A 16,305-nucleotide genomic window follows, 5' to 3' on the forward strand; every position below is an offset into this window, starting at 1 on the left:
AAGAAACTCCACATGAAGATTAACAGAGTCAAATAAACAAAGACCATGGGGGCTCACAGAGATTGAAACGCCAACCAAAGAGCAAGCACAAATTGAGCCTAGGCCCCTCACACATATGTAACTGATGGGCAGCTTCATCTTCATGAAGGTCCCCTAGTAAGTAGAGCAGAGGCTGTCTCTGATATGGACTCGGTTGCCTTCTTTTAGATCACTTGCCCCTACCTGGGCTGCCTTGTCTAGCCTAAGTGGAAGAGGAAGCATCTAGTTCTGATGTGACTGAATATGTTGGGTTGTGTTGTAAAGGAGTTGGGGGAGTCCTCTTTTCTGGGGAGAAGAGGATGGGAGAGAGGGGGAAAGGGGTAGAAGAGGAAGGGAGGGAAGGAGTATGTTCTGGATGTAAAGTGAATAAATAAATTAAATTTTAAAAATATAGATGCAAACAAGAAAACAAACAAATAAATAAAAATTTAAAAAGAAAATAGAGGAGGACTTTATAGCAAGGCCTAAAGACACCTGATAAGCTAGGGTCAGATGAAAAGGAAGGAGGTCCTCCCCTATCAGTGGACTTGGAAAGGGGTAGGGAGAAGATGAGGGAGGGTAGGTAGGATTGGGAGGGAATGAGGGAGCTGGATACAGCTGGGATACAAAGTTAACAAACTGTAACTAATATTAAAAAATAAAAATTTAATTAAAAATGAAAATAAAAAAGAAAATAGATTTTCTGAGTTGCTGTTTTATTTATTTTAGAGTCTCAAGAAGAGATAAGGGATGTCACTAAAAGGAATAAATTTTACCTGTGGACAGTGGCTCCAGCTCCTGACACAGCGGTTCCAATTGCCTGTCTCAAGTACCTTTCCCACAAACGTTTGATTTTCCTAGATAGCTCAAGCTGTTTGAACCCGATCTGATACAGTGAGACTTTTCTTTCCATCAGAAATAAAAGCTTTACCAGCATGTGCACACAGAAGGGTCCTTTCTTGCCAGCTTGGGTAGAATTTTATCATGAGTTTCTTCCCATGGCAACCATTATTAAAAGTAAAGTAGACTCTTCATCAGAATCAATTCCCTGTCATACAGAGTTGGGGAAACAGAAGGAAAATAAATAAAGGCTTTTGAATAGTGCATAAGTGAAAAAAGAGGCTACAAATATTAGTATCCCTCCACACTCTGAGGTGTAAAATTATGCCATGGAAAGTTCATTAATCCATGAACACTGCTGGGTAGCAATACACATACGCTTTCAGAATGCTGATAAGATGTTGGCTGAGGTCCACAGCTTCTTGAACCTGCAGCTTCATCTTCATTAAAACTAAAGAATCAAAGTGAACTCTAAGTTTCATCTAGCTTGTTCTAATACATAAGCGTAACGGTGTCCTATGTAAACTCATTGAAATTAAACCCTAGCTTCCTACCAATCCTATAGACTTCCTTCTGTATTATAGAACCATTTTACTGTTCCATGGATTGAACAAACTTTCAACCTTTTATTAAGCCCACAGAACCATATTATATCTCATTACTATTTACAGTTTCAAATGACATATCTTTGATGCCCACTGCTTATTTCTTTTGAATGGAAAACAATATCACAGTCAGTGGGGTGGGTGTACATCTCAATTCAGTATCTAGAACATGGTGATCTTCCAGTGAACTGCTTAGTCTTCATTAAATTGCTGCAGCTGTATTCTCATTTCCTTGCTTTACGGGTTGTTTATTTTTAAAAAATGGTAATTTAACTATGTATTTTTTCTAATTCTGTGATAGAACTTCTTTAAAATTCTGATGAGAGTTCAGAAACTAATTGGCATGTTTAGCTCAGTGAGAGTCCTTGCTCTGCGCCATTGAATGAACATTAGGTCTCTGAACATTAACATTAGGTCTCTGAAAACTGACCTAATGTTAATATCTGAAGGCTGTCTATGGTAGGCTCCTGTACTGTTTCCTGTTTTCTCCTTCTTCCAATGTCCATCCCATTTGTCATTCTGAGTGAGGATTGATCATCTTACCCAGGGTCCTACTTCTTGCTTATCTTCTTTAGGTGTACAGATTTTAGTATGTTTATCCTAGATAGCATGTCTAATAGTCACTTATAAGTGAGTATATACCATGTGTGTCTTTCTGCTTCTGGAATACCTCACTTAGGATGATCTTTTCTAGTTCCAACCATTTGCCTGCAATTTTCATGATTTCCTTGTTTTTTAATTGCTGAGTAATATTCCATTGTGTAAATGTCCCACAATTTCTGTATCCATTTCTCAGTTGAGGGGCATCTGGGTTGTTTCTAGGTTCTGGCTATTATGAATAAAGCTGCTACAAACATGGTTGAGCAAATGTCCTTGTGTACTTGAACATATTTTGGATATATGCCTAGGAGTAGTATAGCTGGATCTATAGGAACAGAGGGCCTCATAAAGACTGTACCCAGCAGTGTATCAAAGCAGATGCTGAGACCCATAACCAAACTTTGGGCAGAGGACAGGGAATCTTATGAAAGAAGGGGGAGATAGTAAGGCCTGGAGAGGTCAGGAGCTCCACAAGGAGAGCAACAGACCAGAAAATCTGGGCACAGGGGCCTTTTCTAGACTGATACTCCAACCAAGGACCATTCATAGACATAACCTAGAACCCAAGCTCAGTATCCATGGCAGCTTAGTATCCAAGTGGGTTCCCTAATAATGGGAACAGGGACTGCCTCTGACATGAACTGGCTGGCTCTTTCATCACCTCCCCCTGAGGGCGGAACAGCCTTGCCAGGCCACAGTGGAGGACAATGCAGCCAGTCCAAATGAGACCTGATAAGCTAGGGTCAGAAGGGGAGGAAGTCCTCCCTTATCAGTTGAGTTGGAGAGGGGCATGGGAGAAGATGAGGAAGGGAGAGCAGGATTGGGAGGGAATGAGGGACGGGGCTACAGCTTGGATACAAGGTGAATAAACTGTAATTAATATAAAAAATAAAAATTAAACAAAAATCTGAAGGCTGCCTGTTTGGTTCATTGTTATCCTATCTGGAGCCCGATGTAGTCACAAAGCAACATCACTCAGAGTTAATGTGAGGCAGACATGGTTATGAACTAGAGGGTCCATATTACATTGAAGGTTACACTAAAACAGAAGCATGCCAAAGCTGTCCCACATTTCTAACACCATCCATATTCAGGTCTCCCAACAGTATTCCTGATCTTTGAGGAGCTATTTACCATGTACAGCATTTTGTCAGTAGCTATGTTGCAGCTCACTTGCTCATATCTACTGAGGAAGACCTCCCACTCTCAGAATTGTGTACTGTATTAAATTCAATCACTTTTTATTTCTTTTTTTATTAAACTGAATTCTTATTTTGTCTTAAATATTTCGATCTCACAGTATACAAGATAAAATACAAAGCTTTCATAGTCATTTATTATACATGAAGTCTGATCATCATTCCAGGACAAATGTAGATTTTGTAGATTTCCTCTTTGTACACCTGTCATACTAACAATTCCATTCTACAGAAAATTATATACAGAGCAGAACTGCTCTCCAGTTATGACAAAGTTTTGATGTAGACCATGTGAAGTCAACTGTCAATTTTGTTATTATTGAGGTTAAGAATGTTCTCTCTCTTTTTAAATAATTTATTTTCATTCATGTATATGTGTTTACCTGTATGGATGATAGAATAGGGCTAGTTCCTTGGAACCAGCGGTTGTGAGATGCCTTACATAGGTATTAGCACTGAACTTGGGTCTTCTAGAAGAATAACCAGTGCATATCATGACATGAAGAAGGTTTATCTTTACTGGTGAACAAGTAATTTAAAAAAATCAGGTTTACTCCGTAAGTTTAAATAACTCTACATATTTTGTTCTAAAAGAGATCCATATTATGAAAAGCAAGCTTTATGAAAGCAAGTTTCAAATTCTCTTTAACAAGAGATATGTATGAATGATCATGCATGCTGTTGAAAATGTCCTATGGAAAGATTAAAGAGTGATAATAAAAACAGAAAAAAAAATTAATGCACCCAGTGTTCAAGGAAGGAATAGGTTTTATAAATAATATAAATATAAAGAAATATAAATATCCTGTGCATCTAAAGAAACTAAGCAAGAGAGAGGACCCTAACTAAAACGTCCAATCCCCATCCAGAAAGGCAAAGAGGATGGACATCAGAAGAAGAAGAAAACAGGAAACAACCTAGGAACCTACCACAGAGGGCCTCTGAAAGCCTCTGCCCTTCACACTATCAAAGCAGATGCTGAGCCGGATGGGCAACTGTTGGGCAGGTGAACGGAATTTTAGGTAAGAACTGGGAAATAGTAAGAGCTGGAGAGGACAGGGTCTCCACAAGGAGAGCAACAGAACAAGAAAATTTGAACATAGGGAACTTCCCAGAGACTCATACTCCAACCAAGGACTATTCATGGAGATAACTTAGAACCCCTGCACAGATATAGCCCAGGGCAGTTCAGAGTCCAATTGGGTTACATAGTAATGTGAAGAGGGACTGCCTCTGACATAATCTGATTGGCCTGCTCTTTGATCACCTCCCTCTGCGGGGGGAGCAGCCTTACCAGGCCACAGTAGAGGACAATACAGCCACTTTTGATGTGAACTGACAGACTAAGATCAGAAAGGAGAGGAGAACCTCCCCTATTAGTGGACTTGGGGAGTGGCATGCAAGCAGAGGGAGGAGGGAGGGTGGGATTGGGAGGGGAGGGAGGGGCTTATGGGGGGATGCAGAATGAATAAAGTGTAATTGATGAAAAATTTAAGAAAAAAGGGAAAAAAATAATTTAAGAACCTTAAATGACTTTCAAAATTGGAGGAAAACATGGAGTTAGTCAATTGGCATGGAGCACGTCTCGCCCCTGGGGGCAATGGTCTCCTGAACCTACTCAGACCTCGGACACCACCACTGCTATTTCTAGAACTGACGCAGGATGTTCCAACGAGGGGTTAAGGCTTCTCATAATATTTCCTATAAGCCCACACCTGTTTGTCTATATCCCCCATTTTTATTCATTATTAGCCAGATAGAGCCAAGTAATTGTGGTAATGATACTTGCTTTTTTGCCCAATGCTGGAATGCTAGTAAATTTAGGTATGCCCTGGTTACTCGCATGCCTCACTGGGTGCCTGTGCCCATTGATGCCCCTCACGCTATGACTCTCTTCAGACAGAAAAGGGATCTTGGAACTACAGCCACCATTGTTACTACCATCTCATTGACGGCTGTTGGAGCTACCACCAGGGCATTAGCCATGAGTCATACTGGACAGACTGCTCAGACCCTGAATAATCATTTAGCCAATGTAGCTCATGCCTTAGTTGTACATAAAGGAGTAAATGCTCAACTAAAAGGAAGCTTGATGGTGTTCAATCAGAGGATTGACCTCGTGCGGAGCAAATTGATACCCTATGGCAAATCGCTCAACCTGGCTGCCAATGAAAGTATGCTGGACTTTGAGTCACTAGCATACAACATGAGAATTTTTCCTGTGCTGCAAATCTGTCTAAACAATTGTCGAGCTATATTTTAGGTAATTGGACTGGAGAATTCGATACTACGATGGAGCAGCTGAGAGTGGCCATTGTCACAGTAAATTCTACCGGAGTGGACGCAGGACTAGCCACAGGATTATCAACATGGATTGCTGCAGCCATGAATCATCTGAAGGAATGGGCGGGCATGGGAGTGTTAGCAGGCCTTCTGGTGTTGGTCTCCTTGGTTTGCCTGTGGTATATATGCAAGATTAGAGTCTCACAACAGTGTGATGCAGCCATGATCATTCAGGCCTTTACAGCCATTGAAGCAGGACATTCTCCCCAAGCATGGTTGGATACCATAAAAAGCTAAAATGATACTCTCAGGATGCGAGGCTAAGTACTGCACTCAGGGTCAGCCGCTTTGGACCCAGAGAAGAGCATGTCTGATTGCATGCGGGTTGATGCCCCAGGTCCCGCCTCTGAGAAAAAGGTATCAGATGGGTCTGATGCTCTCTGGGTGGATGACACCTAAATGAACATTGGTACAAAGTCCCAATTTATTTCTAATATCAGAGATCAGACCTCTACTCTTGCCTGATGTGTCTAAAACAAAAAGGGGGAACTGTAGAGAGCTGCGGAACGCTATGCCTTAAAGATGGAGCTGGTTTCCGCCTTCCACCTTCCCGATGGTGAGTGCTTTCTGTCATGAACAATTCCACATTTGGCTAAGGCTGAGGATCTGGCTTGCTTCCATGTATGTGGACCTATCTGCATTGCCCCCGTGGCACGGCTGGGTTGGCTACCCAGAGGCTATTTAAGCTGTGGGCTGGCTTTCCCCGGGGTCCGAGGATTGTTCAATGTTCCTGAATAAACTGCATTGAAAAAAAAAAAAAAAAAGAACACACTTGAATACATACTATGACATTAAAGCAAGCTTCAACAATTAAAAAAAAAGAAAAAGAAATATAAATATAAAAAATATAAATATAAAAAATATAAATATAAAGAAATAAATATAAAGAAATCACCGTTATATTTTTTAAGTAGGTGCACAGGGAGCACTTTTCATGGGAAGTGGCAAATGATCTAAATAGCTTAGAAAAATTAAACACTCTCATTGCCTACAGGCTGTCCTTTCATTAGATGCACATTCTTCAAGGAGCAGTTGAAGTATGTTCCCACAGTTGTCAGCACAAAGCACCTGAGTTGAAAGAAATGGTTGTAACCTATTTACTTTTGTGTCGACAACACTTGACTGAACTTTGAATAAAAGTAGAGCAGTTCTTGTACTTCACTGTGAGTTTCCTGTATAAAAATAATGAAAATAACAAGATTACAATTTTATTTTATATTTTTCTAATATTGTACAACTATTTTATGAACTTGTGTAGGGTTAGACTTTTGTTAATATATAGTAAATGCAAATGTACAGTACACAAATTAATTGCAGTAATAAAGGTAATCAACCACTTCTTATCAAACTTAAAACTACTTTATTAAGACATCGTAACAAAATTAATACAGCATCAAAATACAGTAGCTCTACAGTACTGTTTGTTAATTTTATTTAATTATTTATTACAATTTATACATTTTGCATTCCCAGTACAGCTCCCTCACTCATCTCCTCCCAGTCCCCCCACATACACCCTGCCTTTTTTCCCCCTAGGCCTTTCCCTACTCTGTTTTATTAATAAAGGCAATAGCTCCTTATCTTCTTTTAGTTTGCAGAATTACCAGGATGAAAGTCTGTATGGGAACAAAACTTACCTTGAAAGAAAAGCATTTCCTCAGCTGTCAAACTATGATTGCTCTTCACTGTGAAAACATTTCAGACAAAGACAGCAGTAATGAATCCCTTGCACCCTGTCACTGCTTAGCAGTGGAACTATGCTCTTCAAATTTGACAAAAGCTGGGGCTTCTTTCCTGGCAAAAGTTCCTTTTTGGTGACAGATTAGATTAGGAGAGCGGTGTAATCTGAGATGAAAGAGACAAGGGATAAGACTATATTTAAAAATTATTTTGCTGGTAAGCACACCGAACATGTTAGTTTTACCAGTAGTTAATTAATTAGATGACTCCAAATCTTTCTAGTGTTAATTTTATTTATACCTAATTGCGGAATTTAGACTTGGAATTGATATCATTTTGAAGACCGTATGTTTAAAATGGGTTGATCCACTGGTTCCTAAAACTAAACACAGGAACTCACAAATATGGGCTCTTAATGCCTTGGTGAGGCAATGAGGTGCTCACTGTTTGATTTCAAAGATTGAAACCCTTAACTTCGCATGAAAGGTGAAATAAATGGATGTGCTTACTCCTTGGTTTTTGAAGCACAAGTGCAGAACTCCATATGAGGTTTATTGCTGTTGTACTTTCTATCTTCAGAAATACAAACAGCAAAGTTAAACATGAAGACTGGCTCTTAGTATCCAATGTCAGAACAATTCTCCACACTCTCCCAAAATCCTTTCTATCATGAAACCAAAAAGAGAGTATGATTGGCACAAAATTCAGTTCAAGGCTGTTTATATAACATATTCCATCGTTCTAATCCTCCTTTTAGCCTAATGCTCTTTGTATGACACTGTGAAGAGTTGAATCAGGCAGTTTTAGAGACAATATTTGAAAATTTTAAAATACATAATGAGACAGTGATTAACTTATCTTTCTCTGAATCTATTTTGTCTTTTATTGACAGTATTGTTAAACTGCCTATCTGTACACTGGCAACCACTTGACTGAATGTAAATCCACATAACTACGCTCCTTCTGAGACCTGCCCTATTGAGAGACTCTGTTTGATCAGCCTTGCAATTCCAGCTCTCCTGGATTTCAGAAGTAATTATATTTTACAGAAAAATGATGAGCTGAAAATTTACGGAGAAGAGTAAAATCATGATAGCCAAGTCACGTTTCCTTCAGTAAATCTCATCACTCAAACTTCAGCATTTTATAGAAGGTTCCAATGTTCATGCTACAGTAAATATTTACTTCATGGAAACTAGCAGGCTGTGATTTTAACCTCAGAAAAATCTTTTAATGTGAAAATGAGTTCCAGGAAAATAACTCCAGGGCTATGAATAAAAACTCAACCAGAATAAGGACATAGTTTCATTTGTAACTTTTAAATACTTAGTAAATAAATCTGAAGATAGATGATAGATAGATAGATAGATAGATAGATAGATGATAAATAGATGTATGGATACAAAGACTCATATATGCATAGATACATAGATAAACACACAGATAAATAAATAATTTCAATTTTAGAAATAAAATATCCAGGACTGGCCTCTTGGTATTATTTGGCCTATAAAAATATGTAATTATGACAAGACAAAAATTAATGAGCTAGTGAAAAAATATTAATTTTTTTATTCCTACTGGTAGTATTATTTTCAAAGAGTACTACATTACTTAAGCACTAAAGGAATTATTATGCCTAGAACTGAAAGTATAGCATATAATCATCTAATAGAGATGTAATGACTTAGCCATCATAAGTCAGCATAAAATGTTATGCACCTAACTGATGCTGCAGATCATTCTGCCATATGAAGATTCTGAAATTCAATTGGATGATAATTACAAATTAAAATGTCTTGGTTGATGTCTAGCTGACATTCTCTTTGTCATCTAAGATGGATGTAATATTGTGGGGTGAATGTGAAATCCCCCTATAGGCTCAATTGTTTGAAGACTTGTTCCCTAAGCTTGTGCTGTTTGGGAAGGTCTTTAACTATTGGAAGTTAGAGCACTGGAGAAGAATATCTGTAAGTTGGGCTTTGTGGTTTTATACACTAGTTCATTTCTTGTTCTGTCTCTTTGTTCCTATGTGTAGATGCTATATGATCAGTATGCTTTCTGATTGCTAAGCATGTTTCAGGGCTCTTCCTGCCAGGATTTCCCCACCATGGAAGACTGTATCCCTTTTGGAATTGTAAGCCAGAAAAGACTATTTTTTCCCAATCCCAAGTGGCCTGCTTTAAACTCATATACATACACACATGTATGCATGGGTGAATGTGTGTATATGTATACATATATACACATATACATTACATGTACCTATACACATACATATACATATACATATACATATGTATATGTGTGTGTGACAGTAAGAAAAAAGAAGGATCACGAAGGAAGAAGAGAGTGACAGGAGAAATTGGGGATGGATAGAGATGCAGTATTTATTTATGAGGTTTTCAATAAGAGGAAAATAACAGAAAAGTAAAAGTGCATATTATAGGCAATTTCTCACCACAAACTAGCTCAACAGAAAGTGCTGAAGTGACAAGGTATAAAATGAAAGTTAATGTCAATCCTAAAGACCATATCATGAGAAAATGTATTGTACAAATGAAAGAAAACTGAGAACTTTTTCCAAAAGACCAAATAAGGTGAAAGCCCAAGGTGTACAGACACATCTTGATAATCCCAGCACTTGAGAGAGGAAGGAGAGTCAGGAGATCAAGGTTAGCATGAGGGTGCTACATGAAATGCTGTTTCAAGTGTCAAATTAATTGATTGGTTGAGCAATTAAGTAAAAGCAAAGATCAAGGACTCCTGAAACACTTACAGTATAAGAAAGCTTCCAGGAAGAGGATTTATGACATGAGATAATTAGAAGCACACAGATAAGTGTAATGCTTCAGAAATGACAAAGTTTAACATGTGTGCACAGATGCCTGACTTATAAAACCGCCTTTTAAATTGTCAGGATTATGGTCTAAAAGCAAGTTGCATTTGGTAAAATCTGCCTTCAAATTGGATTATGTTTTTGATCATTTTATAAGCAAGTGATATGCAAATAAGAAATACCCAATGTTGGGAGCCAGTGAGGGACATCTGGGTTGGGGCAGTGAGCGACACTCCTCTTGGATCCTGGGTGGACAATGAAGGGCACTCTCGGATTTGGAGAGGGCATGGAGAATAAAGTTTGGGTTCTGGGCAGGGCAGTGACTTCAAGCTGGCAGTGTGCCAGGTGTTCACAGTGACACGCATCCAGACTGTGTCCCATGGTAACATGCCTTTCCAGTGGAGTCTGCACATTCCTTCCTGTGTTCTAGTGCCAAAGCATGGCCCAAAACGCCAGTGTTCATTTCTTTATGAGCTGTTTATCTGTATTACACTTGACCCTTCTGTTAGATGATGTAAGTGTTCATAACAAATATGAGTAAGTTCAGATTCAGCTTTGACACTGGATAAGTAAGAGAAATTAAAGCATTTTCTGTTTGGGGTACTTTTCATTTTTAAATATATAATTGGCACATAACTCCACTACAATTTGAGCATCATCTGTGTACTATATTTTTACTGTTTTAATTATTCTAGAAAGATAATTGAATCCAAGGAGCCAAATTAACAATGAAAAGCCTAAAACAAAACAATTAAAAAATAAGAGGCTGTATTCTGATGTACATTATTAGACAATTTTCAGATTTACATAAAGTGAGATAATTGTTCCTGATCAGTGAGTATTGCAAATTGTAAAACGTATTTTAACACCATAAAAAGCTGGTAGAATTAAATACTTGAGGAAATAATTTGAAACCACATTTTTTATTAATTACAGTTTATTCACTTTGTAATACCCCTGTACCTACCTCCCTCCCCCTCTCCCTATTCCACCTTCATCCTCACCCTTGTCTCTCTCCCAGTCCACTAAAAACGGAGGTCACCCTCCCCTTCCCTCTGATCCTAGTCTATCAGGTCTCATCAGGAGTGGTTGCATTGTCTTCTTCTGTGGCCTGGTAAGGCTACTCCCCCCTGGGGGAGAGGTGATCAAAGAGCAGGCCAATCAGTTCATGTCAGAGACAGCCCTTGTCCCCATTACTATGGAGGCCACTCAGACACTGAACTGCCATGGGCTACCTCTGCAGGTGTTCCAGGATATCTCCTTGAGTGGTCCTTAGCTGGAATGTCAGTTTCAGAAAAGACCCCTGTACCCAGACTTTTAGGATCTGTCACTAGCTTTGTGGAGCTCCTGTCCTCTCCAGGTCTTACTATCTCCCACATCTTTCATAAGATTTCCTGTACTCTGCCCAAAGTTTGGCTATGTGTCTCAACATCTGCCTGGATACCCAGAAGGGTAGAGTCTTTCAGAGGCCCTCTGTGGTAGGCTCCTTTCCTGTTCCCTTTTTTCCCCCTCCTCTGATGTCCATCCTCTTTGCCTTTCTGAATGGGGATTGAGCATCTCAGGCAGAGTCCACCTTCCTGATTAGTTTCCTTAGCTGTACAAATTTTAGTATGCTTATGGTATTATATGTCTAGTATCCAGTTATGAGTGAGTATATACCCTGTGTGTCTTTCTGCTTCTGGGATAGGTCACTCAGGATGATCCTTTCCAGTTCCCACCATGTACCTGCAAATTTCATGATTTCCTTGTTTTTCATTGCTGAGTAATATTCCATTGTGTAGATATACCACAATTTCTGTATCCATTCATCAACTGAGGGGCATCTGGGCTGTTTCCAACTTCTGGCTATTACAAATAAAGCTGCTATAAACATGGTTGAGCAGATGTCCTTGTTGTATACTTGAGCATCTTTTGGATATATGCCTAGTAGTGGTATAGCTGGATCTTGAGGAATCACTATTCTTAATTGAGAAAGCGCCAGATTGATTTCCAAAGTGATTGTACAAGTTTACATTCCCACCAGCAGTGGAGGAGGATTCCCTCTTCTCCACATCCTCTCCAGTATGTGCTGTGACTTGAGTTATTCATCTTAGCCATTCTGATGAGTGGAAGGTGAAATCTCAGGGTCATTTTGATTTGCATTTTCCTGATGACTAAGGACATTGAACATTTCTTTAAGTGTTTCTCTGCCATTCAATATTCCTCTATTGAGAATTCTCTGTTTAGCTCTGTACCCCATTTTTAATTGGATTACTTGATTTGCTACTGTTTAATTCTTGAGTTCTTTATATATACTGGATACTATCCCTCTGCCAGATATAGGGTTGGTGAAGAATCTTTCCCAATATGTAGGCACTGGTTTTGTTTTGTTGACAGTATCTTTTGCTTTACAGATGCTTTTCAGTTTCTTGAGGTCCCATTTATTGATTGTTGCTCTTAGAGACTGTGCTGTTGGTGTTCTGTTCAGTAAGTTGTCTCCTGTACCAACGAGTTCAAGGCTCTTCCCTACTTTTTCTTCTAACCGATTTAATGTTTCTAGTTTCATGTTGAGGTCTTTGATCCACTTGGACTTTAGTTTTGTGCAGGGTGATAAGTATCGTCCTATTTTCATTTTTCTACATGTAGACATCCAGTTAGACCTCACCATTTGTTGAAGATGCTATCTTTTTTTTCCATTGAATGGTTTTGCCATCTTTGTCAAAAAGCAGGTGTCTATAAGTGTGTGAAATTATTTCAGGATCTTTTATTCAATTTCATTGATCCACCAGTCGGTTTCTATGCCAGAACCATGCAGTTTTTATTACTGTTGCTCACAATTTACTCATTATATATCCCAACTGAAGCCCCCTCCCTCAACTCTCCCCAGTGCCACTCTCCCTTCCTCTTCTCCCCTCCCTTTCCCCTAGTCTACTGAAAGGGGGAGTTCTCCAATATTGCCATCTGCCCATATCTTGTTAAGTCTTGTCAGGACTGCCTGGCTCCTCTTTCTGTATGGCCAGGAAACTCTTCATCATCAGGGGTAAATGATCAAAGGCAGCTCAGTCTCCATGTGGATCTCTGAGGGAGGGGAGCAGGGGCTGCCTCTACCATGAACTCAGCTGATTTATCTTAAATCAATTATTTTTTTAAAGAATTTACACCAGCATTTTTATATTATAGTATAAGAAGCATTAATTGAGGTTACATGAGAAAATTAATCATCTTGGAAACATAAAACTGTAATATATCATGATTAAAATATGAAAACAAACCAATTAAATAATGTTAAACTAAGTGGTTTATATAAACACTTAGCAAAAGAAGTTTCACTGATGGGGGAAGGGAAGAAACATGTTTAAAAGATGTTGAAACCATTAATCATGATGTTAATGTAAATTAAAACCACAGTATATTTCTACATAATTACTACAAAGGATAAAGCTGAAAATTGCCACCACATCTGGTTTTGTGAAGGGCATGGAACTATGACAGTTGTGCAGCTTCACAGCATATAAAAGCATAGGAACACTTTGAGAGGTCAATATTACGTCATATGACAGAAACAATACACTTCTAAGAATAACCAAGCAAGTGAAATACAGTGCTCATCTCTTCACATGCATACAATATTCTTAACATCTTCGTTTCAGGAAAATTTCAAAATGAACAAACTTTTCAATATACAGAAAGTTAATAGACAAGTTGCATGACCATTATATGCTTCAATGCTAGGGATTGTTGCAATGAAAAAAAAAAGAAAGACAATGTTGAGTGCATATGCCACACACAAATATGCATATGTACATACTTATACAACAGAATGAATAATTCAAAAGTAATTTTTTTGAAAGAAACATGCTGGGATCCAAAGCCCTGCATACTTGATAATTTTATTTATCCAAAATTCTCAGTGCAAATATTCTTTGTAGAGACAGAATGCAGATGGGTGTTGCTTCAGGATGCCATGGGACAAAAGAAAACATGAAAATATTTACAGTTTATACAGTTTTTGCTCTCAACTGTGCAATGTATTCATGTATAGATACACATTTCAAACATAATTATGTCTAAATCTAATTGTTATACATTACAAGTTTAACACAATATGTGTCAATGTTTTTCATAGCTGTGGTAATCGAATATGCATACTGAGGCACTGTTTTAAAAAAGAACTACTGCTTCGTTGAGTGAATTACACACAATAATACAAAAAGCACAACTAAAGAGCTATTTATTATTTTAGAAAAAGAAGACTCAAGAGTTATGCAATGTGCTATCACATGCAGCCCATTCTAGAAAATGCTGAAACATTGAAATAAAATAAAAAACCTGGCCAACTGAACAAACAAACAAACAAACAAACAATCAGATTTTTATAAAATAAGTGGAGTTATATTGATTTAAAAAGAGCAAAGTTAACACTTTTGGGTTATGCAAGGATTTTTACATCTTTTGTTTGGCAGGGCTTACTTAACTACATGTGACAAAAGCCATAGACCTGAACCTATAAGATGTGAATTCTGTCAATGTAAATTTTATCATAGTAAACTTATTGTAGACCTGCATTAAGAGTGGAGAGCACTCTTTGTTCTTCTAGAGAACCATGCTTCAATGCCCAGCACCCACATGGTCAAAACTGTGCATACCTACAGGTGATCTGGCACCCTCTTCTTTTATGTCCAGGATCCTAGACGCAGACAGGACAAATATATAAATCCATATTCTCAGAAACATACATATATACATAAAATAAATAAATTTTAAAGACACATAATGATTTTTCTTTTCAGGATTTACTTACTTATTTTATGCATGAGTGCCCTGACTGCATGTACATCTGTGTACCAGAAGAGGATATTTAGATCCCAGTATAGATAGTTGTAAGCCACCATGTGGTGACTGGGAATTGAACTCAGGACCTCTGGAAGAGAAGAAAGTGCTCTTAACCACTAAGTCATCTCTCTTTCTTCCTCTCTCGCTGTCTGCCTCTCTGCCTCCCTCCCTCTCTCTCTCTCTCTGCCTTTTGGGTAAGATCAAATGTAGTATCTGTTCTTACCAGTTTAACAATGACTCTTCTTATTCCTTCTGACTCTATGCTGAGTTCAAGCTTCATGCTGCAGTAAACAAGAATTTTAGAGATGCCTTATATTCTTTATAATAGCACTGTATTAAGTTGAACTTGTCTAAAACGCTCTGTGGAGAATGCCTTTGGATGTAAAGTAATCCAGGTTAAGTTTCCCTAATGTGTAAAGAGAAGAAAAATGAAATCAGCTAAGAGAGTTCCAATAAATGACTTCTTTATTGTTTGATAAAACATTTACATTCTGTAAAGAAATGAGTCTTTCTTAATCCTTAATTTTTAATGCACGAGAATTTCTCTCAGCTATGTAGTCATACATTTATTTCAATAAAAGGTTTTGTTATAAGTAGCCCAGATATAAAATACTAGCCTAATATCATATGTGATTTACCAAATACCTAATCCCAGCAGCAATTCAGAGATAGAATCAGGGATATCAGGAGTTTAAATCATCCTTTGCTTCCCAGAGAGTCTGAGTCTAGCCTGGAAAAAAAGGTCAGACATCTCTGTTGTAACGTTGGATTATCAAGTCATTACCACACTCAGCTGTCTTGGCCCAAATTTCTCATCCATGATAATCTGCTTCACCCCAGCTTTTCATATATGCTCCTTTAGTAATAAAGTTCATGATCACTTTGTTAAAACAAATAGAGTATGGTCTTTTACCATCTGTGCCACCTCCAGATTATCAACTTTGATACAATCTTTACAGAAGAGCTCTGAACTAAATATTGAGGACCCACAAAGCTCATACATTACTCATTTTTTTTTATTCTTTTGGCTTATTTTTCTTAAAAAAAAAACCTCAGTGTTATGCCAGGTGTTCTAACCTGATCCATTTAGCCTTGCTGAAATCTACTCTCAAGATGCATTCTGGGAAACTTGTCCAGCCTGTTTTCCTTTGTACAAAATATCTCTCAAACACTGTAGTTTGGGAAAAGCCTGCATTGAGTAAATTATTAACCATGGAAGGATGAATATGAATCCCCCAGAGATATCCACATCTCTCAGAAACTGACATGTTACTAATGTGGAGAAATGACTCTAGAGTCATGAAAAAAGTTTTAAAATCTGCTGTAAACTTTATATACTTAATTTAGGACAAACCGGCAGTATAATTGT

At 38.1% G+C, this 16,305-nt stretch overlaps 1 pseudogene; it reads left to right on the top strand.

Moving 5' to 3' along the window:
- Positions 1–15,109: 15,109 nt before the first annotated feature.
- Positions 15,110–15,347, top strand: LOC132647488 (U2 spliceosomal RNA; annotated as a pseudogene).
- Positions 15,348–16,305: the final 958 nt, after the last annotated feature.

This window comes from Meriones unguiculatus, chromosome 14 (assembly GCF_030254825.1).
Source record: "Meriones unguiculatus strain TT.TT164.6M chromosome 14, Bangor_MerUng_6.1, whole genome shotgun sequence".
Taxonomy (NCBI): domain Eukaryota; kingdom Metazoa; phylum Chordata; class Mammalia; order Rodentia; family Muridae; genus Meriones; species Meriones unguiculatus.